At 34.6% G+C, this 26,626-nt stretch overlaps 1 long non-coding RNA gene across 1 annotated transcript; it reads left to right on the top strand.

The window, feature by feature from the left end:
* The first annotated feature begins 2,422 nt into the window (after positions 1–2,422).
* LOC118150664 (uncharacterized) lies at positions 2,423–22,418 on the top strand. Its single transcript, XR_004738828.3, has 3 exons — positions 2,423–2,506; positions 19,335–19,527; positions 22,109–22,418. It is a non-coding gene; the product is annotated as an uncharacterized LOC118150664 (long non-coding RNA).
* Positions 22,419–26,626: the final 4,208 nt, after the last annotated feature.

The following is a 26,626-nucleotide window of genomic DNA, read 5'->3' as shown; positions in this document are numbered from 1 at the left end:
ACTTTATAACTCACTTCCTATGTACAATAAATGTATTATAATCTGCTTTATGATAAAACCTGGGAGTTTCAGAAGGTCCCTGGCTCCTCAGAAGAAAACTACAGCACCAGTAAAGTGTTATATATACACTCAGAACTTCACAGTACAAAACACAGGGAAAATGAAAACTCAGAAATGCAGTTTTACCTAAAAAATCTGTGCTTTATTAAGTAGGTTATCAAGAACTTGGGGGCAACAGTTCTTTGGTGCTTTATTTAAAAGGAATTTTCAAAATTTCCAAAGCCTAGACGACTCAGAAAATTTTCCATGGAGAAAAGAACTTTGCAGAATGAAATTAATTTAACTATTAGGAATACTTTGCTCTTCAACAAGTCTAAATTTACGATCCTTTGTCAGTTTCAGTGGGAGCCATTGGTATCAGAGGGCTTCAAATGGTCTGTTTCATCTGGTTCTAGCCTATTTAATCAAGTTTTGGTCAACTACAACCAGTGTCATCCAGTTTCAGTCAGCTCCAATGAGTCACTGACAATGATCTCCAACCAGGGTTGTGTTTTTTACTGTTATAATGAGCAAAGGGCTACTCTAGGGTGAATTTTTGGAGAGAGTGCCTGCTCATCAGCAGGGAAAATCTCTTGTATTGGTATCTCCAGTGAGCACCTGATAAGTCCCCTTCAGGGTCAGATGAGCCTAACTACAAGGACAGATGTAGCCAATGTAGCCACTGTTATTTTTGCTGTCAGTGTGCGGTGCTGATTATCACTGGGCAGCATCTCCAGGGCTGCTTTTCCCAGGGGGCTCCCTTTTCTGCTCATTTGTGGCTATCTGCCTACTCTAACAAAACAAGCCAGAACCAGATGAAACCACATGAAGCTGCATGAAACAACCTGAAACAGGTTGAAACTAGGCAAACCAAATGAAACCAGCCAAAACTAAATGAAACCTACCTAAACCAGAAGAAATTGGTACTGACAAACTGAAGGTGGCTAAATGTGGCCACCACTAGATAAAACTGTTTGAAGCTCTCTAAGACCAGTTGAAACTGGATGAAGCTGGCTGAAACCGGGTTAACCTAGCTGAAGCTGGTCAAAAGTGGATGAAAACAAATGAAACTGGCCAGAACTGGATGAAACCAGTTGAACCTGGCTGAAATCAGCTGCAAATGTGTGAAATCTGCTGAAACCAGCTGAAACCAGATGGAACAACATGAATTCAGATGAAACCAGCCAAAATTGGATGAGATCAGTAGTGACCAGTTGAATTTGGCTAAAAGTGGCTGAAACTCACTAGAGCTGGGTGAAACCAGTTGAAGTCAGCTAAAACCAGGTGAAACTGATTGAAGCCAGCTGAAACCAGAGGAAACCAGCTGTAGCCAGATGACACCCAATGAGACTATTTGAAACAAGTTGAATCTGGCTGAAACCAGCAGAAATCAGATGAAGCTGAATGAAGCATGATAAAACCAACTGAAACTGGATAAAACCAGGTGGAACTGCATGAAAGCAGAAGAACCTAGATGAGACAAGTTCAAGGTGGCTGAAACCAGAAGAAACCAGATGAAACTGAATGGGACTGGTTGATACTGGCCAAAATCAGCCCAAACTGTATGAAACTGGCTGGAAATGGCCAAAGCCTTAGGAAACTGGATGGAACCAGAGGAAAATAGAGGAAACCAGATGGAACTGGATGAAACTAGCAGTAACTAGCAGGTATAAGCTAAAACTGGCTGAAACCAGAGGAGACTGGATGAATCCAGTAGGAGCCAGCTGAAACAAGCTGCAACCAGCTGCAACCAAATTATATCCAATGAAACCATAGGAACTGGCTGGAACTGGCTGAAACTTGCTCATACCAGTGAAAACTGGATGAATTCCACAAATCCACCTAAAACTTGTTGAGACCAGCTGAATCCTGATGAAACTGTCTGAAACCAGACAAAACCTGTTGGAATCAGCTAACCCTGTATGAAACCATTTGAATCCACCTGAAATTTGGTGAAACCAGCTTCAATCAGATGAAAGTGGTTGAAACTTGCTGAAGCCAGATTAATCCAGTAGAAATCAGCTCACATTGGCTGAAGCATTGTTTTTAACTGTGCACTGTACTCAATTACAAGGGTGTGGCATAATTCAGTTACCCTATGCCCTTTCTTGGGTGTTTACATTGTTTCAGTTTTTTATAAATTTGAGCAATGCTATGATAAGAACCTTTCAGTCTATATTTCCATTCATATATGTATAAGTACAAATATATACATTATTAAATAAATTTAATAATTTGCCAGTAGATTACACAATGCCTATTTCTCTACATTGAAGTCAACATTGGCTTGTTATAGATATAAAATCCATCTAGTCCTTGTTCTAAGATGTGAGAAATGTTTTGAGTTAATCACATAAAACTCATAGTTTGTCTTTGTTTTTGACAGCAGGAACACATTTGCCCCTTAGTCCTGATGAGCATGCAGACCATTATTAGCAAGGAAGCTAGCTTGTTTTTTGCACCAAAGGTAAGACAAATATATGTTGCCAATTTGTGTGTTCTGTTACTACAATGCTCACTAGCAACCTGGTCTCCTTTTTCTAGTCTGATGCTTTGTGACAGTTCAGGCAAGGCAGGTCCATGTTGTCAATGCTTGTTATTTTTCGCCAGTTGGCTTTCATCCCTCTCACTCTGATTTCAAAGCTGCATCATCAGTCATTAACATCACCATATATTTGTTGCTCTCCAGTGGAAAAATAACTCTAATAGCTGACAAAACCTTCCAGTGAGCAAGTTGCATCAACCCTCTGAATGCACTATGGGAGAAATGTCACTTTATATATAAACTAGAAAACTAAGCTGTGTCAAGCCCTTTCTGAGCATCTCTGGCTAGGAATATGGTCTTACATAATAACTCTTCATCAGTAGATATGGCTACTTTTGGTCTGACTTCTTTTTCCTGAGATAAGTAGAATGGAGCCCAGGGGTAGCAATAGCAGATATTACAAGGGAACATTCAGGGAAAGCTGAAACACATAGTCAGATAAGAGACAATATCTGTTTGACACTGATCACAGGCATTGCATTATATCCTTGCTGTTTACGAAAAGGTTATATAGACCAAGCATCATTATTTAGGCCTATAATTCCAGTGCTTTGGGAGGCCAAGGCAGGAAGATTGTTTGAGCCCAGAAGTTTAAGGCCAGTCTGGGCAACATACCCAGTCCCCATCTTTACCAGAAAAAAAAATCATATACTGTATTACTCCATTGCTAATTTATGTAACATTCTTGAAATGGTAAAATTATAAAGATGGAAAACATACATACTAGTGGTTGCCAGGAGTTAAGGACAGGGAAATATGCTGCTATAAAGGGGCGGCACTACTGGGTTCTTTTCTGATTATGAAACTGTGTCATATCGTGATCATGGTTGTGTTTACATGAATCTATATGTGGGGTAAAATTACATAGGACCATATATACACACACAAATGCAGTAAAAACTGGTGACATCTGAATGAGTTTTGAAGTCTTGTTTTGATACTGTACAATAATTATATAGGATGTTACACTGGTGGAAGCTGGATAAATAGTTCATGGCATCTCTCTGTACTATTTTTACAATTTCCTGTGACTGTATTTCAGTTTTTTAAGTTTTAAATATATAATCAAAGCCCTTTCTAATATAGTATAATATTTAGAGTAGAAGAGGTAGTTTGGTTTTTTTTTGTATGGTTTGAGTCAGAGGGTAAACCAAATACCAAGGCATATGCAAGATGAAGAGAAAACATGAATTTCTCCAGTATCCTGCATACCTTTAAAAAAAATTGGACTCCAGGACTAGAAGTAGTGAAACTTTAATATTCAGTTCACTTTTTAAAATATCCTCTGGGAAACCCTCTTGAAATTTCTAGCATAAATAAATTTTTTCTTTCTGTCTTTATTCTCCCATAAGACTGTGTTCCTTTCTCTACCATTGAAAACAAAGTGGTGGTATTTATTTCCCCATATGTTTAACTCCACACTGGACTGAGAACAATGGAAGATTCTGCTCCTCTTTTTCTTCCCCACGATATGGCAATGCAGGAAAGTTTAAGTACTAACAAAATTCTGATTTAAAAAAAACTAACGAAATAACCTGGGTTAAAGCATGAAAAAGCAAGGAGGAGGACTCTCAAATACTATATCAACTTGTAGAATACATATCTGTGTCCTGCAGTCACATGATATTACAGTGTGACTATTGTCTCCCTTTTCATATGTTAATTTGCTATATACTTTCAATGTTTTTTATGTATTGTGATATTCTAGCAAAACATGTGGTAGTGTTGAGGTCAGGGTTGGAATTAAAGCAGTGGGTGAACATAGAGTGTCAGTGAAGAAAGTCAAAGAACTAAATTGTGCTAGGTAGGACTCAGCTTTTTAACAGAGTGATGATAGATTAGCTTGAATTAAACAAGGTAGAAGGTTATTTTTCTGTCAAATGAGAAACAGGCCACAACTGAGTGGTCCAGGCTGGCAGGACAGGATTGCTCCTCGAGCACATTTAGAGACCAGATTTTTTTCATCTTGCTTCATTGTCTACTGAGCTGATGCATCCTCTTCTGGCCTTATTGCTTCCACATCCAAATTCTAGCTTATAGAAAAGAGGAAAACAAATGGCTAGGGCAAGTAGCTTTGCCTCTAAGGAGATGACATGAATAGCTTCATGTTAATGTCTTGAGCCTACCTAATTGCCAAGTAGTCTAGAGAATGTAGTCTGACATGGAGGACCAGATGAAAATTTGGAGATTCTAGACAGTCATGAGGTAATACACAACAGTGAATTTTTACCTGCATTTTAAGATTAATGAGATACATTTACTGAATAACATATTTCATCTTACTCACTATTATATGAGGCCATATTTAAATTCAATTACTAATTACACAACTTACTAGGTAATTTGAACTTGACTCCAAACTTCAGTTGCTTTCCATCCTTAAATGCTTATATAGATCCCTTGCAGGATTGCTATGTGGCAATTATGATAATTAAATAAGATGGTTAACTGTGACAATTCCATGTAATAATAAATGTAAGTTGGTTACCATGATTTCTGTGCTCAAAAATGGTATCTACTATTTTTAGACAGTCACATTTCATTGCAATCTTTTAAAATGTCCACCAGCTCCTCTTATTTGCAAGACTCCTCGTGTGGCAAATAATCTCTGCAGTGCGACAATCTGTGCAGTTTGACAAAACTTGTATTTTGGACTTGCTAGTTGTAGCAGCAGATTAAGGTAAAATTGCTTAACCCAATGCAGAAAATAATAACTCACACATCAGTTACTAGGTGCAGAACCAAATGTTTTAGCAATTAGTATATTTCACATATAAGAAAGGCAGCCACATCTGAGAAATACTTCCAGTAATTTTTGAAGCCTAATGTATTCTTAGATTTTTGTTTGCTTGAATATATATGAGAGAGAGAATATATTCTTGGAAAAATTTGAACTATGCATTAATCATGCTGATGACTTTGCATTCTGCATTTTTGTAAATATATGAGATGGATATAAAGAAAGAAAAATATGGCCACATTTAACATATGACCTAGAAAGTAGGAGACAAATACTGTAATACAGTAATGTACATGTAATTACTATGCATTAATTGAAATATGTATATTTCTGGATTAAAATAATATCTCTAAATTATTTTAATAAATATCTCAGCAAACTGACACAAGAACAGAAAATGAAACACCGCATATTCTCACTCATAGGCGGGTGATGAAAAATGAGAACACATGGACACAGAGAGGGGAGTACTAAACACTGGGGTCTATTGGGGGGGAAAGGGGAGGGCCAGTGGGAGGGGGAGGTGGGGAGGGATAGCCTGGGGAGAAACACCAAATGTGGGTGAAGGGGTGAGAGCAAACAGAACACACTACCATGTGTGTACCTATGCAACTGTATTGCATGCTCTGCACATATACCCCAAAACCTAAAATGCAATAAAAAAAATAAGGAGAAAAAAAAAAGAAAACATTATTCAGTAAAAAGATTTAAAAAATAATAAATAAATAAATAAATAAATAAATATCTGTAATATTCCTCACATTTATATTCAAGTTAAATTCTGGCATATATACAGCTGACTAGATAAGGGGTGAGAAATAGATTATATCTAGCATGCCAAATTCTGATAAATAGCTAGTGGTGGCCTGTTGGATTGTGTTGGTAATGATTATGAGGTCATGTTTGTTATGAGTGGTTAAGAGGTCTGGACTCAGTTAGTGAAAATACATTGAAAGGAGCAGAGGCATTTGTTTTGGGTTCCTGTCATCTTGAGTTATAAAGCAATCTGACTTTTCAATGATGAGTGGGGCGCCTGGAACAAATATGCTAATTGATAATTAGTGGACAAACGAATATCCTTTTACTGATTTCATTTTTACCCAATAATTTATTCTTATGATTTCATTTTAATTGTGAGCTCTCCATTTCTTTTTCTTAGTCCCTAAGGTAATACATGTTTGACATACAAAAATTAATTTGACTTACAAAATAAATATGCTGATTTATAAGATAGACTTTTAGAATTGCAGTGAAATTGACTCTTATTCAGTGATTCAGTTACTGAGTCAGAGCATAAGGTGAAATGTAGGCATAGTTAAATGTACACCTCTGACTAAATATCTATTATACAGTATTGGATATAGAGTCTTGAATAGCAAGGCTGTTTTATCATACTAATTAAGGCTTGGGAATTCCTGAGTTAGACTACCAAGGAAATGAAAAGAAAATCTGTATAGAGATATCTTGATAAACAAACTGTTCTACTTTTAAGATAATGATAAAATACTTAATACCAAATGAAAGAAAGAAGGAGAATGCTAAATTACTGAAAGTCATTTGCAGAGTACTCCATTCTGTATTCCATATTAACAGTACCCCTGTATTATTTTAATTCTTAAGAACAGATTTAGATACTGTCTCGTGGATCAAGTGAGATAGTAGAGTAGTATTTTATAGAAGGCATTAGGTTAGAGAGTCAGTTCCCACTCAGGCTGCTAAGTAGTAATGGGAAATATCATTTACCTCCACAGATTGATCGGTCTACAAATTTATGGATACACACTTCAATTAAGACCTCAAAAACACCTGCAAATCTTATCTTTCCCTAGTCAGCTTTTTCTCTCTCTCACTTCCTTGTCAGAGCTTTTTTTTTTTTTTTTCTTTTGAGATGGAGTCTCACTTTGTTGCTCAGGCTGGAGTGCAGTGGTGAGATCACAGTTCACTGCAACCTCTACTTCCTGTGTTCAAGTGATTCTCCTGCCTTAGCTGCCCGAGCATCTGGGACTACAGACACACACCACCACGTCTGGCTAATTTTTTGTATTTTTAGTAGAGATGGGGTTTCACCATATTGGTTAGGCTGGTCTCAAACTCCTGACCTCATGATCCACCCGCCTTGGCCTCCCAAAGTGCTACAATTACATGCATAAGCCACCTTACCCTGCCTTGCTATTTCAAACTTTCCCTCCTTGTCTTAAACCTTCTCAGTTACTATCTCATTAGTAGAAGTTACCTCCTATGTAATAAAGACAAGCTATCCTAAAAGAAAGTCTCCTATGCATATCTGTTTGTATAAATCTCATCTTGTCTTACCCCATGTCATACATTAGATATCTTTCTCTTTGTCTCTTTTTCAATGTCTTTGGCCTCTGTTGTCTTCAATTCTTAGAAGCCTCATTCCATCGGTAATCCACTCTCACCTGAATCCTTAGCATAACCCACCGAATGACTTATTTCCCTAGCAAGCTTAAAAACTTCTCACTTCTCTTCTGTCTTGAAAACAGATTGCTCAATCCCACTTCCCTTCCAGTTCCCATCCTACACATTTTTTTGTCTCCATGGAGGAAACTTAAAGAAAGTTTTTGCTACACCTCCATTCTTAATTCCTCAAGTCCCATCACTCCATAGCCCACCGTAATCTGGCTTCCACCACTGCAAAGTCACATAAAAATAATTTTTCATATAACACCAAAGTCACCAGTGTTGAAATCTGATGGAAACTTTTCCAGTTATTTTAAATTTAATTTCTAGCCATCATTTGATACCATGAAGCACTACTTCTTTTTTAATGTTCTCTCTTTTGTTGACCTTCATGGCACCACTTTGGGGGGTTTTCTTCTTAATTATCTGACTATTCTCTGTAAGTCTAATCTGTAGACTGTATTTTTTCTGCTAAATCTTTAAATATTGGTGTTTAACCTTTAAATGTTAGTGTTTCTTGGAGTTCTTGCCACTTGATCTTCTAACTCTCTGTACTCTTTTTTTTTCTTAGACTTAGTGCCATAGATTTAAATGTCATATACATTTTGGCAGTGGGGGAAAAACTGATTTTATTGCTTCACTAATGCAGCTGCTCTTCTCAATTTCCTTTATTCCTTTCCACCTTTTACTTTGAAGGCAATAAAATTTAAGGGAAGTCTGCTGGGCAGCTTTTGGATAAAAGCAGAGGAGAACTTGTTGAGACCATTCCTTTCCATTAAGAGGAGTCCTAAAATAAAACCTCTCTTGGAAAAAGAGAAAGAAACCTTAAGAGAGGAAAGTTCTTGGGGTCATTTTTGAGCAATTAAAACAGTGCCTGAAGTTGCCTGCCATCTGCCTTTGGAATTGTTTTTATGTGAGAAAAATAAACCTGTGCTTTATGAGCCACTATCAATTAAATTTTCTGTACTGTGGTGTTAAAGGCCTTCATAAGACAGAAAATCCACATTGCTCCCCTAAACACCAGAACTGAGCTATCTACTCAGCATCTGTATTTGAATGTCTCAGAAATAACTCAAACCAGTATGTCCAGAATGGGTATCATCATCTTCCCCCTGCAAAACTGCTTTTCCTTCTGTATCCTCTCATTAATGAATGGAACTGAAGCTTTAGTGTCATTCTTGCTGACTCACTCCTGCTTTCTTAATCCCACATTAAGATCAGTAAGGATTACTGACTGTTGATACTACCTCCTAAATATCTCTGACTTACTTTAGAACATTTCATTGTATTTTTTAAAATGTGAAATATAAAAATATGTAGATGAGGATATATTAAATAGCTGTACAATAGAATGCATCATTATAAAGCAAACATAGGGCTCCCATTCCTGTCTTCAGTATATTCTCCCTGTGGCAGCCAGAGTTGTATTTCTAGACCGTGAGTAAGATATGTTGTTGCCCATTTTAATGTTTCAAAAGTTTCCCATACTGTGCAGAATAAAGTTCAAACTCTTTAACTGTCTTTACATTACACTTCCTGCACCCTGCTCTGGTGAACTTCTCTTGCCTTCTCTCTGGAAGTGACCTTTCTATCTGCTCAGTACTTTGCACTTAGCCCTTTAACAAACAGAACTTAATAAAGTTGGCTTTACTTTATATCTTCTGTCAGACTCTGACCTTTTGCCAGGCCGAGAAGAAAATCTTATTCACTACTGTATACTCGGGCTTAACACTGCCTGGCTCACAATAAGCATAAATGTATGCTTATTTTATATTCATATAGAATATATGGAAAATTCTGAATAAATGGAAAAACTCCACACTTCTTTAAAATTAGACCTCTATAATTGACTTTATATTTTAAAATCACTGTATTGAATAATCAGTTAATTTAACAATTCATCCTCATCATGCAAAAAATTTAAATACATAAGTAATTCTCCTCTCTTCCTCTTTAATCCTTCTCCAATTCAAAGTAACCACTTATATAACTTTTGTGTGTAAAAAATAACTTTTTGCACATAATACATAGATTATCAGTTTTATTTAGCTACCGTAATAAATCAAGGTAAATTTAGTGGCTTAAAACAACACCCATTTATTAACCTAAATTTCTACAGATCAACAATCTGGCATAGTATGGTTAGATTTTTTATTTAGGGCTTCACAAGTTCAGAATATTGGTCAGATTTGTTCCCACTTGGATCACAGAGTCTTTTTCCAAGTTCGTTTCTGCTATTGACAGTTCCTTGTAGTTGTAGGGGCTGAGGTCCCTGTTAACTTGTGGCTAGAGGCCATGGATCATTCTTAGCTCCTTAAGGCCACGTGCAATCTATCTCATGTGGTATCACCATCTTCAAATCAGCAATTGCACTGTTGAGTCGCTCTCATGATTCAAATCTCTTTAACTTCTTCTGACATCAGCTGGAGAATATTCTCAAGTGATTAGCAGGCCCATCTGGATAATCTTATGTTAAGACTAACCATTCCATATAACATAACATAACTGAAATATATGAAATAATATATTTTATCATAGTCACAGGTTCTGGGAAGATTAGGACAGTATAGCATTGTGAGAGCATAGAAGTTCACAATACATGCCATTTTCCAAATTCCATTCATTTCCACTTACGAAATATCTTAGCAATATTCCCACTGTAATTGCGACAGGGCATTTCATAGTCTATAGTTGATGTAACCAACTTAATAATTTTCATATTGGTGGGAATATCAAGTTTCTAATTTTGTATTATTATACCATGATTACACAGTTGTTAAGACTACAGATTTGGGCATTGCATATACAAAGTATGTTGAAGTATTTGTTCCATAGAAGATATTTTAAGATTATCATCTAGTAAAGTGAATTACTCACTTTTTGAGAAAATTATCAGAAGAGTGACTCATTGAAAGAGAAAAAGATAGATGGTGATAGGGATACAAATCTAAACAGAACATATTTAAAATGGAAAACATTACTGGTTTTTTTTGTTTAAGAGACCAGGGTCTTGCTGTGTTGCTCAAGCTGCACTTGAACTCCTTACCTAAAGCTGTCCTCCCATCTCAGCCTTCTGAGTAGCTGGGGCTACTTGTGTGTGCCACCATGCCTGGTTTAATATTATTAGTTTTCATTTTGATTGTCCAATCAAGATATGTGATTATAGGTCAGAATATCATAAACCCATGATATGAAGCTCCTAGTGATGTTTCCTACAGAATTGTTTAAGAACTTCAAGGAGGATTTCTTTTTCATTTTTGCTTCTGTTTCTGTTACTGTTTATGTGTCTATGTAGCCTACTAGTTTACTTGAGTGTTAAGTATGGTCTCAATTATTTTATTGCCTTCACAGCTTCTGGCACATAGGAGGCATATAGTGTGTTTGTTCCAAACTATATTAAAAAATTAATGGGGAATCTAGTTCCAATAATAATCTAGGCAGGGAAAAGGAGCTCTATGGAGACCAAAGATGAGAATAACAATTAGCTGTTTGCATTTGACCAACCGATCTGCTCTCAGTCTCCAAATAATACATGCTCATTTTACTCTACCTGGCATTGCTTTGCTTCTGTTTCAACTAAGTCTGCCACTTGCTAGTTGTAGATTATTAAGAGTAGTTTTAAAAATATTTTATTGAGAAAATAAATATAGATTTACAGAAAAGTTACAAAGATAGTAGACAATTCCTGTGTACCTTTCATCCAGCTTCCTTTAATATTAACATCATACATAAACATGGCACATTTATTAAAACTAAGATAACATTGGTACAATATTATTAACTCTAGACTTTATTCAGATTTTACCAACTTTTGTTGTCAGCCATTTTATGTTCCAGGATAAAATTCAGGTTACATTGTATTTAGAGCTCAAATCTCCTTAGTCTCTTTTATAAATGTTCTTCAAATATAAATGGGGGAAATATTTATACCAAATTATAGGTTTATTGTGAAAGGTTGGCAAATGACTGTAAGCCAAGCATTTAGGACAGATTATGGCTTATATTGGCTATGTTAGCAAAAGGGATTCTATAAATATTTTATATTTGATTATTTGGGGGCATATGCATTATTTCCTCTAGTTTACATACTTAGAAATGGAATTACTAGATAAAAATTTTATATTTAAAATTTTGAGGTACACAGTCAAATTGCTCTCTAAAATTATATACCAATATGTATTAGAATATTCATTTTTTCATTCCCTTTCCAATAATGTATTGTTATCAATTGTTTTCATTTTTGCCAATTTGATGGGTGAAAAATTATGTCCCCTACTTTTAAAAACTCAAATATCTCTGATTTCTAGTGAGATCATGCATTCTTTTAAAATTGTATTGGCTCTCTGTATTACTTCTTGTGTAAACTATCAGTTCATACTCTTCATATATTTTTCTATTGGGATCTGGTTATGTTTCTTACTGATTTGTAGTTATTTCTATTTTCTGGAAGTTCATATGTCATATGCTTTGCAAATATTTTCTTCCAGTCTGACACTTGAATATTAACTTCATAGTGCTTTTTAAAATCTGTCCATGGCAATATTTATGTAATCAAATTCAATAATTTTAATACTGACCTGAATTGATCTGAAATTATTTTATATATTATATAAAGGAAAGTAGCTTTATTATGTATAAGTAAACTCCCATATGTGCCATGCATTACACTGAATTCCAATATAAGTATACATTTTAAGATTCAGAAGAATTTGTTGTCATATCAGATAATCTAAAACATTATTTCCTTCCATTAACCCTGATCATCAAAGTAGCTACATTTTAAATTTGTACTATTATTATCAATATCCAATGATAAACATACCAAGAAACAGAGAAAGAGTGAGAAAAAGAAAAGAGAAAGGTGGGGCACATTCTGAAAGAAAAATAATCACAAGCAAAATTTTGACCATGGGGTCCAATAATTATTTTCCATTGATATGTAGGTAATTGTGTGCAGTCTCTCTCTCTCTCTTTCTTACACACACACATGCACACACACACATACACACACACACAGACATTTAAACTTTCAGAATAACATAAATAAAATTAAGTGCTCTGATGTATAATATGTTAGGTCATTTTTAATGGTAATTATATATAATCTGTGAATAGAATTAGTTACCTATTAATTTGGAATACTAGAAAACCCAACACAATTCTGATTAAGCCATAAATTAAAACTGTTTCTGATACATAAGCATTCTTATTAATATCACATTAAGATTTAATATGCAAAAAGCAGATTTTATAAGAACTTGATTTTATATTAAAGTAGTAGCACCACACATGCCCATATGATTGTGAAAAGAAAAAATTCTCAGAGCTTCCTCTACCCTTCTCTAGCATCATTTTAAAATTTTTTAAAGTCTCCCTTTGGGCAGTTTCCTTATGGCTTGAGTATAGACAGTACTTTTTTGTTAAATCAGTCTCAGTTCCACTCAAAGGTGCCTGGGCTTGGCTAGGCAAGCATGGGATGAATTTATACCCAACTCTCCCTATAGCCAGATGACCATATGCAGAACTGAACTGCATAACCATATACAATAGTTTCAATGCCCCTGACCCTAGACTCCCATTGTAAACTTTATTAATTCTGCCACTTTGAGGGTAAGACATGATTTCTCCCAAAATCAAATACAGAAACACCACAAAAATTTGTAATTAAAGTAAGTGGCTACTGTCATCCTCCATCAAGACCACCTGACACTAAGTTATCAAGATCTGATAAATTGTTATTGATAATTGATAACATATTCACTCTTATACTGATGGCAATACAGTTATTTATAAAATCAATCAAAGTTAAATTCACCCTTGTAGACATGCTATCCATTAACCACATGTGATTTTGCATCTATTTCCAGATACATTTAAATCCACTAGCCCTTTAGGGTAGACTCTTTAATGCCGTATTTCATGGCTTCCAAAATGTGACTTAAGAATCTCGTGGCTAATTACATGAATGGAATACAAATGATATGGGAAAACTATTGTGGGTCAGTATGAATACTGACTCAACAGGGCACTAAAGAAAGAGGGAGTTTTGTTAATTAGAATTCGGAATTAGAGTTGGTTCTCTAAAATTTAAAGAAAATCTCAAGGGCCAAGAAGCTCTACTTTTGCTGATTGAATATCTATACTGAAGGAGGATTCTAAACAGCTTTTATCAGAGCTCTGTAAGATGGAGCACCACAAAAAAAGCAAAGACAACAACCCAACAAGAGCATTGGTTAGCCTCACCATTATCCTTTCAAAAGATCTGAGGTACATATCAATAAATGTTTGTCGACTATGGGCCTTAGTGGGCAAAATAAATATATTATTCTCACTTCTAGTCTTGACACTAAAATGCATAAAAACTGCTAATACATTAAATAGATATTAACTTCCAGTGATCACAAAGTAGATGTATATTTTTAAATAGATTATGCTTGCATATATGTAGCTTCTTAGTCTTTATGAATTATATATAAAGTTATTCTTTTAGAACCAAACAATATACCTTTCTAGTTGCTTCCTTATGGTAGTGATTTACTATCATGAAAAAATAATTCAATAGTCACATTGTACAAAGCTGGAAGCTTTTAATAAAGAATGGTTAAGATAATAAATGACCATAAAGAATACTGGGCATTATAGTATAGAGTGACAGAAAGGCAAATGGAAACTGGGGCCATCTCCTCTAGTACAGTTTGCTAATGGAGTAAATAGCACAGATTCTAGGTTTTTCTTCTGCTGAAATCTTCTCCAGCAAGGGCTTATCTCATGCAATTAGTCATTGATCCAAAATGTTTTCATTTTTACTTTGTTTATTTTCCAATTTGGATTCGCTCACTATATTTGTTATATAATTTAAAGATCTCTATGCATATTTTTGGCTCACTTTATCTTTGTAATCTTTGATGTATGAAGCAGATGGAGCTTCAATTATCAAATATTTATTGGAAATTTTATTAAAAATATACAATGAGGCCATATTTACTTCTGTTACCATCAATTTAGTATGAATAGATTTTTTTCATATATATATATTGCAATGTATTAGTAGAAGCAAATTTTGATATTATACTTCTGCAAAGGATCACTATCACAATATATGTAGCCATGTGGAATTCTGTCATTCAAAAAGTGTTGAAAGCAATGGAAGATGAGATACGGTATCTTGCAGGTCAAGAAATGGTTGATATACAATGGTAATAAATTTAAATTTATTTTTATGATGAGTTAAAGCCTTTTAATTGCTTTAAAAGGAAGAGGAGAAGGGGAGTAGTATTTTAAAGAACTAACTATGGGACATAAATTGTGCTTATAATATACATATATCATATTAGATAATCCTCACAATTTACTTCATAATGGAAAAAGTATTGCCCTGATGTTACAAATAATATCAGTTTTAGAGAGATCAATACATGCCTAAGATTGCCGACTAAGAGTCAGAGTTTGTTTGACCAAACCTGTTTTCTTCCCCTACCTCTGGTCATTTGAAATTGGTGGAGAAGATGCAGTAGAGGGTAATGAGGTTAAATATATTAAGGAGCTACTGTTGTAGATGAAACTGACATCCTGAACATAAGCTATAGAGGTAGATACCAAGAGAAAATAATGAATTCAAGAAATACATAAGAGAAAAATATCTCGAGACATGCAGAACATGGTAAAGAGAAAAGTCCTCCAATTTCAGCTTGGGTGATGGGATAATGTGATTGTTATCAAGATTTCAAACAATCCAGAAAAATGCATTGTTTTGTACCTTTGTTGCGTGGAGTGGAGGATGATGATTTGATTTATGTTGCTTGTGTTGAATTTAAAGCACCTATTTGACAGCCAGATAGAGACATCTAACATGAAATTGGATACAAGTAAGTAAAGCTGATAAAAAAAAAATAGGATCTCTTATACTGGTGGTAGCTGATTGAGATCAAAAGATTATTGTAGTACCCTGAGAAATGAATATTTAATGCAGGAGTCTTCTCTAAAGGGTATATGAACCCTTTAATGTCTTTAATGTTTTTGTGTGTGGGATATCCCCCATTTTAGAAATGGTGTGTCCTCATTATTAATGAATTTCTAAAATGGATGTTGGGAAAGATAACCCTACATAAACCCTGAGTGTCTGCATATTCTTGTTGAGAATGCCAAGACTGCAAGGTCCTGACCAATCTTTATCCAGGCCATTTGTCAGAGCTAGGTTAACAAGAGAAATACTGAGGAATACGCAGGCTTAGTGCTTGCCAGGAAAAGGAAAATTTCCTAAGCTCCAAGTTCTTCAGTTGCAATGCAAACCAACTGCATATATGATATCAACTGAGCCCTTCCATGTCACCACCCTGAAACTTTTGACAAAGGAGATCTAAAACAAACACACTAATGCTCATAGGTCTTACTGTGCTGCAAAGAATGAACTTCTTTGTTTTTTACTCATGTACCTCAGCATTCCTGAAATACTAAAAAGGCTAATAATAATTTATTAGCCTTTAAGTAAGGTAAAATCAAATCCAGATATGATAATGGATTGTGTTTTTTAAAAATTTGAATGTCAGAAGTGTCAAATTAAAGCTGAATCCATGTATAAACCTGAGAAATGATGAAATATGAGAGCAGTTTTGCAAAAGCGAAGGATATGAAGAGGTATGAAGGAAAAACAAGCAGGAGAGAAGGTAGTCCTCAAAGCTTATAAAGTTCAAGTAAAGATAGATTAAAAAATAATTAGTGAATTTGACAATTAAGTTATTTGAATCTTTGGTGGGAGCCAATTCAGAGAAATGGTGTGGTATATAAACTCTGGAATATCTAGGATGGCGGTTTTCAAACATCTTAGTCTCATGACCCTTTTAGACTTTTAGATTAACATCAAGTTTTGAATTATTAATTGCTGTAAAGTAGCAACAATAAATTAAATACATGTTAATATAAATAACATATTATTTTAAAAACCTATATTTTCCAAAAAAAATAGTAGTGAAGAGTGGCACTGTTTTACATTTTTGTAAATATTTGAAATATCTGGCTCAATAGAAAACAACTTGATTCTCAAACTTATTTCTGCATTCATTTTGCTGTAATATCACATCTTAGGTCCTCTGGAAATTCCAATATACATACATGAGAGAGTGAGTGGAAAAGGTGAATAATGTTTTAGTATCACTATGGAAATAATTTTGACTTTGTGGGCCCCCTAAAAGTTTTTTGGGCATCTCCCCAGGATCTCTGGATTATACCTCAAGATCTGTTGGAATAGAAGAAATCTAGATATTTATATCTGATACATATTAGTATCACCAAACCATAAAACAAAGCATAAAGATGCTGCTACTGGTGCAAAGGAACATGCTGTTCAAAGAATGCTTAATTTGTTTGTTTGCTTGCTTTGATTTTCTATTTTGAAAAATGCTTTCATATGCGGCATAACAAAGTGAGACTATCTGCTGTCAGAATACAGTATAGTGATTATTTTTTAGTCTGTGGGGGAGTGAGTAGAAACTAGAAGGAGGCAAAAAAACAACTTCTGGGGTACTGATACTAGTACTGTTTCTTAATCTCAATGCTAACTCCATGACTGTATTCAGTTAGTAAAAATTAAATGAGTTATATATACTTACTTTCACCTTTATTGTATGTATGCTATACTTCAGTAAAATCATATATTTGTCAAGCATAAATGCCAATCTCATTATCCCTGCTAATGTTTAAAACACAAGTTTGGTCTATCAATGAAGTAAGATAGGTGCATAGTTTGATGAACAGATGATGAATGTGGAAGCATGTAGCAAATGAGTTAAAATTTGTATTTCCAATACAGTGCAAAAAAAACTCTCTAAATTGTGACTAAGCTAAACATTCTTTAGAGTTATTTTTACACTTCCGTTTATTTACAAAGGGAATGTTTCTTAGTTGATGATAGTCATTACTGCATGCTTGAGAGGTAAACCGATTTCATTTCCCAGATCTGCTAGGATGGAATTGTACCCATTCTTTAATTTCCAGTCAACTCCTCAACTCAGTATTTCTACTTCACAAAAGTTTCTTAAAAGGTAGCTATTTGGCTGGCTTAATGATTCTCGTCACATCAGTGTTGTGAAAGGTTATTACTTAGTAGTTCCTATTTGGGTTTGCATCCATTAATTCCAACCTCAGTATGAACATGTTGTTTCGGCACTATGAGAAAGTGCCAAAAATCATTTTTAATATGCACAGAAAAGTATCCAGAGGGATCATTTCCTTTTTCCTGTATGATTCTCACTTAGTCTGGACAATTTGTAGGAAAGTCTCAGTATGTTTTCAGGGCACATATAAAGCTGTAAGTCTGCAGCATTTACGTAAATGTGCTCCTCTGTTAAAGATGGCACATATGTCATAACTAATAGGTATTTGTTGTGGGTTAGCGAGATCAAATATGCTTAAATTTCTTGTGAATGTGTCAAAGAAGTAGTCACTCCAGTTATCTTGGGCATCAAGGCTAATTCCTTAATACCTGTGTGTAATGCAGAACAAGTATTTGATGGCTTGAAACAAAATCGTCATTGTTGAAAGTAAAAGCAACTAATTTAATGACATAACAGTGAAATGAACTATGAGTTATACTGTTGAAAAAGCATTTAAGCAAAGAGCAATTTTCTCTTGTTCAACACTGGGAAAAGCCTTTAAATAACAGCAGACAAATTATTTGAATAATGCAGACTCTTCTTGCCTGGATAGTCCCTTAATCCATTGTTTAGTCTTGGAAGAATACTGGAGACTATGTTAAAATAATAAAAACATTCTAACTACTTTCACGGTAGTAAACTTGCTTATTCTACAATATCACTACCAATGCAGTATAATCATACTTTCATATGATTCCTGTTTACGTTGGAGTTTAAACTGCATTAATCATCACCCCTTATTGAATTGGAAAACACATTAAATCCAGCGAAGAACACCTCCTTGCAGTGATATTTGCTAGCAATAGACTATGGTCTGAAATAGCAGTAAATTGACACACAGAGAAAAGCACAATTTTTAACAGAAACCAGATACCATTTATATTTTACAACAGCGTTGCTAAAGTTAAACAAGGGGCACCTGGGCAAAGAATTAGACGAGAACAAGATTTCGAGTTCAATTTTGTAGAAGCTCTAAGTTAGTGAGGTAATTCCAGTAAGTCAATGATCTTCTTCATATTATAAGCAGCTAATTAAAATTGCTATACAACCTGACGTCTGGTTGTGTGAAATTTCAGTTTAAAATAGCTAAAGTAATGGGGCAGAATTCTTGAATTAGACCAATTGGTATCAAGGGATTTTAAAAGCACACCGAGGACATGTTTTGAAAATTCTTGAATGTCAGGATTATGTGAGTTGGAGGAAAGCCAGGATGCTCTATGGTATTAAACTCCCACCCTTTCTACTTTTTATGGTGTTCTGAGCTATTTGATTATGAAATTAGCAATTATCTCCATGCAGATACACTGGAACAGTGGTCCTTAAATTTTTTCATGCATCAGAATCCCCTGGAGGGCTTGTTAAAACACAAACAGCTGGGCCCCACACCCGGAGTTTCTAATCGGTAGGTTTGAGGCAGGGACTGACAATTTACATTTCTAAGTTACCAGGTGATGCTGATGCTCCTGCTGACACTCCTCACCCAGGGATCACACTTTGAGAACTGCTGCTCTGGATAACAGCAACATCTCCACCAGCATTTCTGAAAATTTAATGTGCGTGCAACTCTCCCGGTTACCCTATTAAATTGCGTGCAAAGCATGTGGGGAACTTAGGAAAATGCAGATTCTTACTTGGTAAGTATGGTGTGCCAATTTTTCTTTTCTGTGGAGCACAATTTGAGAAGGAAGAATCTATAATATCTTCATGTGTGTGAATCTATCATTCCATTTTTTCCCTAACAGGAGAAACTGCAAGGCATGAAAACACTGGCCAGTGAAAGTGAGGGAGTACGGAGAGCATGCTGAGGTTGGGGTTAAGCTCAGAGAGGGTATCACATGGGAGACAAACTAGACCAACTTTATAGTATCTCCTTAGTTAAGCACTTAAAAAATCTTAGTATGAAATACAGTCCTTTTACTGTTTTATATTGCGTGTATTTCACTTTGAAAATTAAGTGTTCAGAGCCCAGTAGATTTAGAACAAAATATTCGAGACTTACCTATATTTTCAGGGTAGTGTTCCTTATTTTTAGAATTGTAAAAGGAAACTCAAAGGTAGCTACATAATTGTTCCTTTTACAGTAAGATCAGTTACCTGTTTTCGTCTTGTCTTTCAAACTTTACAGCCATCAACTTTCTAGCAGTATATACACAGCCTTGAACATATCTCATGATTATAGATGAACTCATGTCTAACTACTGCAGAGGGTAATTAGGCATTTGAGACTATGCTTTCTCAAATCTTACACAAATTATAGTTAGTAAAGTGTAAAGAAAATAACTCATACTTCAAACTCCAAGCTATTGTATACTGTATATAGTCTCTATATTGACATATGTACTGGATTTCCAGTGGAGAGTTTCTCTTTTTAATTATTATTATTTTTTGAGTTGGAGTTTCACTCTTATTGCTCAGGCTTGAGTGCAATGGTACAATCTCAGCTCTCTGCAACCTCTGCCTCCTGGGTTCAAGCAATTCTTCTGCCTCAGCCTCCCAAGTAGCTGAGATTACAGGCATGCACCACCACTCCCGGCTAATTTTGTATTTTTAGTAGAGGTGGGATTTCACCATGTTTGTCAGGCTGGTCTCAAACTTCTCACCTCAAGTTATCCACCTGCCTCGGCCTCCCAAAGTGCTGGGGTAACAGGCTTCAGCCACTGAGCCAAGCCAGTGGAGAGCGTCATGTGCATACATTAATACCTGTTTTATTTTATTCACACATTTTACATGTTATAATTATGTGTTTTTTAAAATATGACAAATTATAGTTTTTTTTTTTTTACTTTTCATGTATTTTGGAAGTAGGGAGGATGTGCCTGTTGATGGGATAAGTGATGTCTTAACATCTGTGGAAACCTACTACACTCTTGCATACTGATAATTTGCTTACCCCATGTTACCCTGGTTATTGTACCTAGACATGGAGCCTAGTGGAAAGAAGATGGTAATTTCGGGAGAGAAATATAATTTAATAGTGAGGCATTGAAAAGATAAAAAGTGCAACAATCAATCCCTAGTAAGAAATAAGACTTTTCCAATAAATGTTGCTATACTTCTAAGAAATTTTTTACATGGCTATTCACATGACTAGCTGAGGTTCAGTATGGATTTCATTATATCATGAGTCATTGTCATTCAGTTAATATGTTATGTTAAGTATTACATTATTATCTAACAGAAGCAATGCCATAAAATCTGAGTTAATATGATTTCCTTTCTTTTTATAGAAATGTAATAAGGTTTTGTTCTTATAGAAATAATGATGTTTGGATTTTAAGTCCCTGTTTTCAAGGTGTAAGGAAAACTAGTGTTCATTACGTTTTTCTTGAAAAAGTGTCAAATGCAAGGGTGTTCCCTCTCACCACTCCTAGTCAATAATCTACTAGAAGTCCTAGCTAAGGCAACAAGGAAATAAAAGGTATAAATATTGAGAAGAAAGAAACAAAAATGTCTCTGTTTACAGATGAGGTTATTATGCAGAAAGTCCTAAAGAATGAAGGGAAATTTCCTGGGACTAATAAGTTATTATAGAAAGTTTGCAGGTTACCGTGTTAATACATGAAGGTCAATTGCTTTCTTATATATTAATTCAGAATTTGAAATTAAAAACACAATACCATTTATATTAGCACTTGAAAAATGAAATGCCAATTTCCTATCACATAGTTGGCATCCATGCCAGAGTCATCTTGATGGCACTTTTTTCCAAGAGGGCTGTTTGCCAGAATGAGGTGATCCAGCAATAAAAAGTCAGAAAGCAAGTGCTCAGAGAGATGACAAAATAAGCCACAAAACACATAGCCCATGAAAGAGTAATGTGTTTTCAAAAACTCTCAAAATAAGTCCTGTGAAAGACCAAGTATTCTACTGCTTTCCATAATAGAGGTCATCCTGGCCAGTTTTGATCAAGAGAGTACTAAAATACCTGAGTTTGTGTAAAGCTATTTGCTCCTCTTCCTCTGACTCTCATTCACTCCAACTGTGACAGGCAGCCCAAAGCAAAACTGGAGAGGAGGCGGAGGAGTGTAAAAGGGACCGTGTTGCTCTCCCTCTCCTAGTACAGTTTCATATGTCTTGTGTCAAACCTGAAAATGAGACAGAAAGGAAGATTAAAGTAGATGTGAGTTTAAAGTTCTAATTTATACAGTATGATTCATGATCAGAAAATGATTAATAAGCATCAAATGAGATTATTCTTATTTCATATGTTTACAGGAAAGCTAAGGGAACCTCCTAAAATGCCATCTATGGGTAGAGAAAGGATCATGGTTGATAACAACAAACAAAAAGGTAAAGCTATTAATAATTTCTACATTGGAATTAAGCTAATTTGACAAACTGGTACACAGTAAATTGTTACAACAAATCAAGGAAAATTACTGAATATGGTTGTGTGCCCTCTGTCAGCCTTCGCTTTTTCACTCTTCTTGGAGAGCAGGTACTATTTCACTTGTGGGAAAGCTATATTAAATAAATTTAGTGTACCTCATATTTTGATTGCTAATTAAAAAGTTAGGATGGAGAATAAATGGGGGAGAAAGGTGAGAAATTGAGTGTCTTTGTTAAAGGGATTACTAGATACCTGTTGTTATTTACCTAATAGTAAATAAATACATGTATGATGAGGCCTGGTAAGGAAATATAACTATTTTTAAAAGCTTGGATAAAAAGGAAATGGAGGAGGTAAAGAGTTACTCATCACCCCAAAATCTAAGTGAAAGTACCCTGAGGGTACATTTAGGTTTAGATCCCCTCCCCTTTGCTGTAAGGAATCATTTTTAAATAGCTATAAATTAAGGCTCATTGCTCACCTTAAATCAGAAGATTGCTACTAAATAGGGGCATATTTACAATAAATGTTTAGCACGACCCCGTGCCAGGTCTTTGATTCGTATATCAGTAACATAACGCAAGCAATGAACCTTGTACATAATGGGGAAGGTTGATTTGTGAATTCATAATTATAATAAAAATTATAATGAGGTCTGAACAAAATACGTCAGAAGTTTAGAAAGAGTAATTGATTAGGGTGATTAATGGCTGGGAAAACAGGAAAATTACAAGAGAAGGTGAACTTCTTGAAAAAAATATACCATGGTTTATTTATTGTTATATCTCCAATGTGTTGCCCAGTGCCAATGAGTTAGAGGTAAATACATGTTGACACATGAATGCATGACACAGTTAATCATGCTGGATTCTCCCCTACTAGGTTGTGTGTCTTTTGCGATAGAACACCATCCTATATGACCAATATAGTATCCCTTACAGCACCTAGCAAAATATCCCATTTATAGTAAAAAGAGATAAAGCAAATTTGTATTTACTGAGTGACTTTTAATAGCTATGCAACAAATGTGCTTTTACCTATGTGTTATGTGCTAGATATAGTTTGTATAAATTTTCTTTTTTTTTTTTGCTAGATTGAAGATCAATTTTATTTATTTATTTTATTTTTATTTTACTTTAGATGCATACTATATCTGGCAATTCTCCCCATGTTATCCCTCCCCAGCCCCTCGCTGTCTCTCCCCTAACCTCCCCAACTGCCCCAGTGTATGATGCTCCTCTCCCTGAGTCCATGTGTTCTCATTATTCAACACCCACCTATGAATGAGAATATACGATGTTTGGCTTTCTGTTCTTGTGTCAGTTTGCTGAGAATGATGGTTTCACATATATTATTTCATTTATGTTTCTTGAGGTGACTTAATGTAGCTTAATGACTGATTAAAAGGTTAAGTTGTCAAGATAACACACTAGGTATAACAAGGAGCTGAAGATATAGTGTATTCATAAATATAGATAGCCACTAGAAAAGATGGAAAGTAGGACTGGTGGAACAGCCTAGTACCCCTCAGCTCTCTTATGCTAGGCCACTCCTAGGTCAGTATGTAATTTTATAAGCCCACAGCTATACTTATTGATTCTCACATGCAAATGCAGTCCCACCTCAATTGTTCAATATTTTGGTCTGAGAGTAAGAAGACCTGCACCCTGCATCAGCCTATAGCCAATGGTGTGAAAGCAAGTATCCTGAGGTTCTTATCTGGCCCTTTTTACTTATTGCCTAGAACATACCAAGTAGGGGGCTGGATAGAAAGCAGGTATAGCCTGAATGTCCATATTAATACTATAGGCAAGCTAACAGGTTCAGATATATTCATAATTGTAATTGAAATTGAATGTAATAATTGTATAGGCTTTACAGCAATACTAGTATGAGAGGGCTTCTGATCATATGACCCATTTTAAAAACAACTGAGTAGATCAGACGTATTCTCACCACAAAACAACAACCACTACAAAATCAGAAACTATGTGAGGTGATGAAAATATTAATTATCTTGATCATGGTACGTTATTAAGCTTAATTTGGATAGGATCAATTGAAAAGGATTTTTAAATATACTAAGTAGAAAAGCATGCTTTTATTAGAGTTTAAAAATATAAAGTAGGAATCTATATCATTACAATTTATCTATAATTTAACTTATAGCTGATGCCTTTTCTTCTTTCAGTTCTTTCTTTATATTGTAATAATGTATACAAAAGTGATACAACTGATTGTCACAAATTGTAAATCAGACTTCAAAATATAACTGCATTGTTTGTTTTTCTCTTTTAAGACTGATCAATTAATCCATTTTGTTTATATTCATTTCATTTTTTTCAATTTTTTTTTTGCAGAATGCAAGGGGTACACGTTATTCTATGAAATACAATAAGGCAGACTATTTGTGCCTGCATTTGTTGTACCAATTACTAAAAGAAAAAAATGCTTTTCTGTTTTTTGATATACATTGGCACTTAGAGGAAAGATTAACAAAAGACTAAATTTTTACTAATCTACTTTTCAGAAAGTTTGTATGAGTAAGATTGAACATTTTTTAGATTTAAACGCTATGTAAAAAGATAATTAGAGAAAATTGGTATCTGTTTTCTGAGCTATAATTTGAAACTTGTTCTAAACAGACCTTTAGGAAATTTATACACACATATACAATATGGTCTTGTGTGTGTGTGTGTGTGTGTGTGTGTGTATATATATGTGTATATACATAAACATGTATATACACATATACATATACACATACATGACATTTTTAACGATTTTGTATTATATATGTATATATATATATATACATATACACACATATAGTATATACTCTATTACAGATGCAACTTTTATTTCATACAAAATTCGAGGCAGGCAAGGTATATGCTTGAAAATTCATATATTATTGATTTATTTCTCTTAAGATATTACAACCTTGCCTGTTAAAACCTCTTCTTGCCAGAACTCTCTTTAATCACATGTTTTCATGTCCCAATCATGCTTGAGTTTTGGAGCCCTCTACGGTATCCCCTATTTGTTACTAGTGAATAAACTAAGAAAAGGAGCATGGAAATTTCTACAGATGTTTTGAAAACCAATCTTTGAAGTAATGTATAGTACTTCCATTTATGTTTCATTGTCCAGAATACATCCACATGGCCACACATAACTGCCAAGGGGTGAGAAAATTGTTTGTCTCAAAAAAAGAGAACATTGATATTAAGGAGAAGTAACATTCTCTGTCACATCTTTTCTACCATGAGGATGTGTACATTATACTTAAGCAATTGACCAAATCCAAAAATTGTATTTTGTCATCTTCTTCAGGAACACAATAATAGCATTTGTTTTTACTTAGATAAATATTTTCAAACACGTAGTTCGACTTTATGCCAATTCTTTCACGCATTTAACTCTGAGGGAATATTTGTCCTAAATCTCTCCACTGAAAATAGGAAAAGAATCTTCTACCATTGTCAATCCCTGACACTTATTTACAATAATAATACTATTTTTCCTTTGATAAACTTTGTATCATGGATTTATAGGGTATATTTTCAAACACGTAGTTCTACTTTATGCCAATTCTTTCATGCATTTAACTCTAAGGGAATATTTGTCCTAAATCTCTCCACTGAAAATATGAAAAGAATCCTCTACCATTGTCAATCCCTGACCCTTATTTACAATAATAATATTTTTCCTTTGATAAACTTTGTATCATGGATTTATAGGGCATTTTTATTATTTTGAACCAACAGTTATTTTTTTAGAAGTGGTTGATATTTTTAATAATTTTGTATTTTTAATTATCTAATAGCAAACACATAACTATCTTGGTTATGCATAGGCTCTGTGCTCAAAGAATGAGAAAGTAACAGAAGTTAAAGGAAAATAGTTTTTATTTTATCTTTTCCTTCACAGAATTCATGTGAATTAAGAGGTGCAGAAATGGTTAGTCATCATGTCACAATCAATGGGTCTCATGTGGAATTTACACACCTGGCTTAGGGCTCATCTTCTATATGAATAATATAACCATTTTACTCTTTTATGCCTTCATCCTATGTTTTAGATCAGATCGGAACTTTGCTATTCTTTTGGAAATAAAGTGTTAATGAAACACAGTCATGTCCATTTGTTTATGTACTGTCTATGGCTTATTTCAAGCTACAATGGCAGAGTTGAATGGCTGTGACAGAGACTGTATGTGGTCCACACCACTGAAAATATTTATTATCTGGCCTGTTCCAGAAAACATTTACCTATCCCTGTTCTAAAGCCTTGGGTATGAACACTAAGTTTCTTTTTATCATTGGAAAGTTTTCATTTTTATGAAAACTGCAGAAAATACTTAAAAAAACCTAAAAGCTATAAAACCCAAATATAACAAC

The sequence above is a fragment of the Callithrix jacchus genome, chromosome X, assembly GCF_049354715.1.
Source record: "Callithrix jacchus isolate 240 chromosome X, calJac240_pri, whole genome shotgun sequence".
Lineage (NCBI taxonomy): Eukaryota > Metazoa > Chordata > Mammalia > Primates > Cebidae > Callithrix > Callithrix jacchus.
Note: the sequence above shows the minus strand (reverse complement) of the source record. Positions and strands in the feature narration are given on the sequence as shown.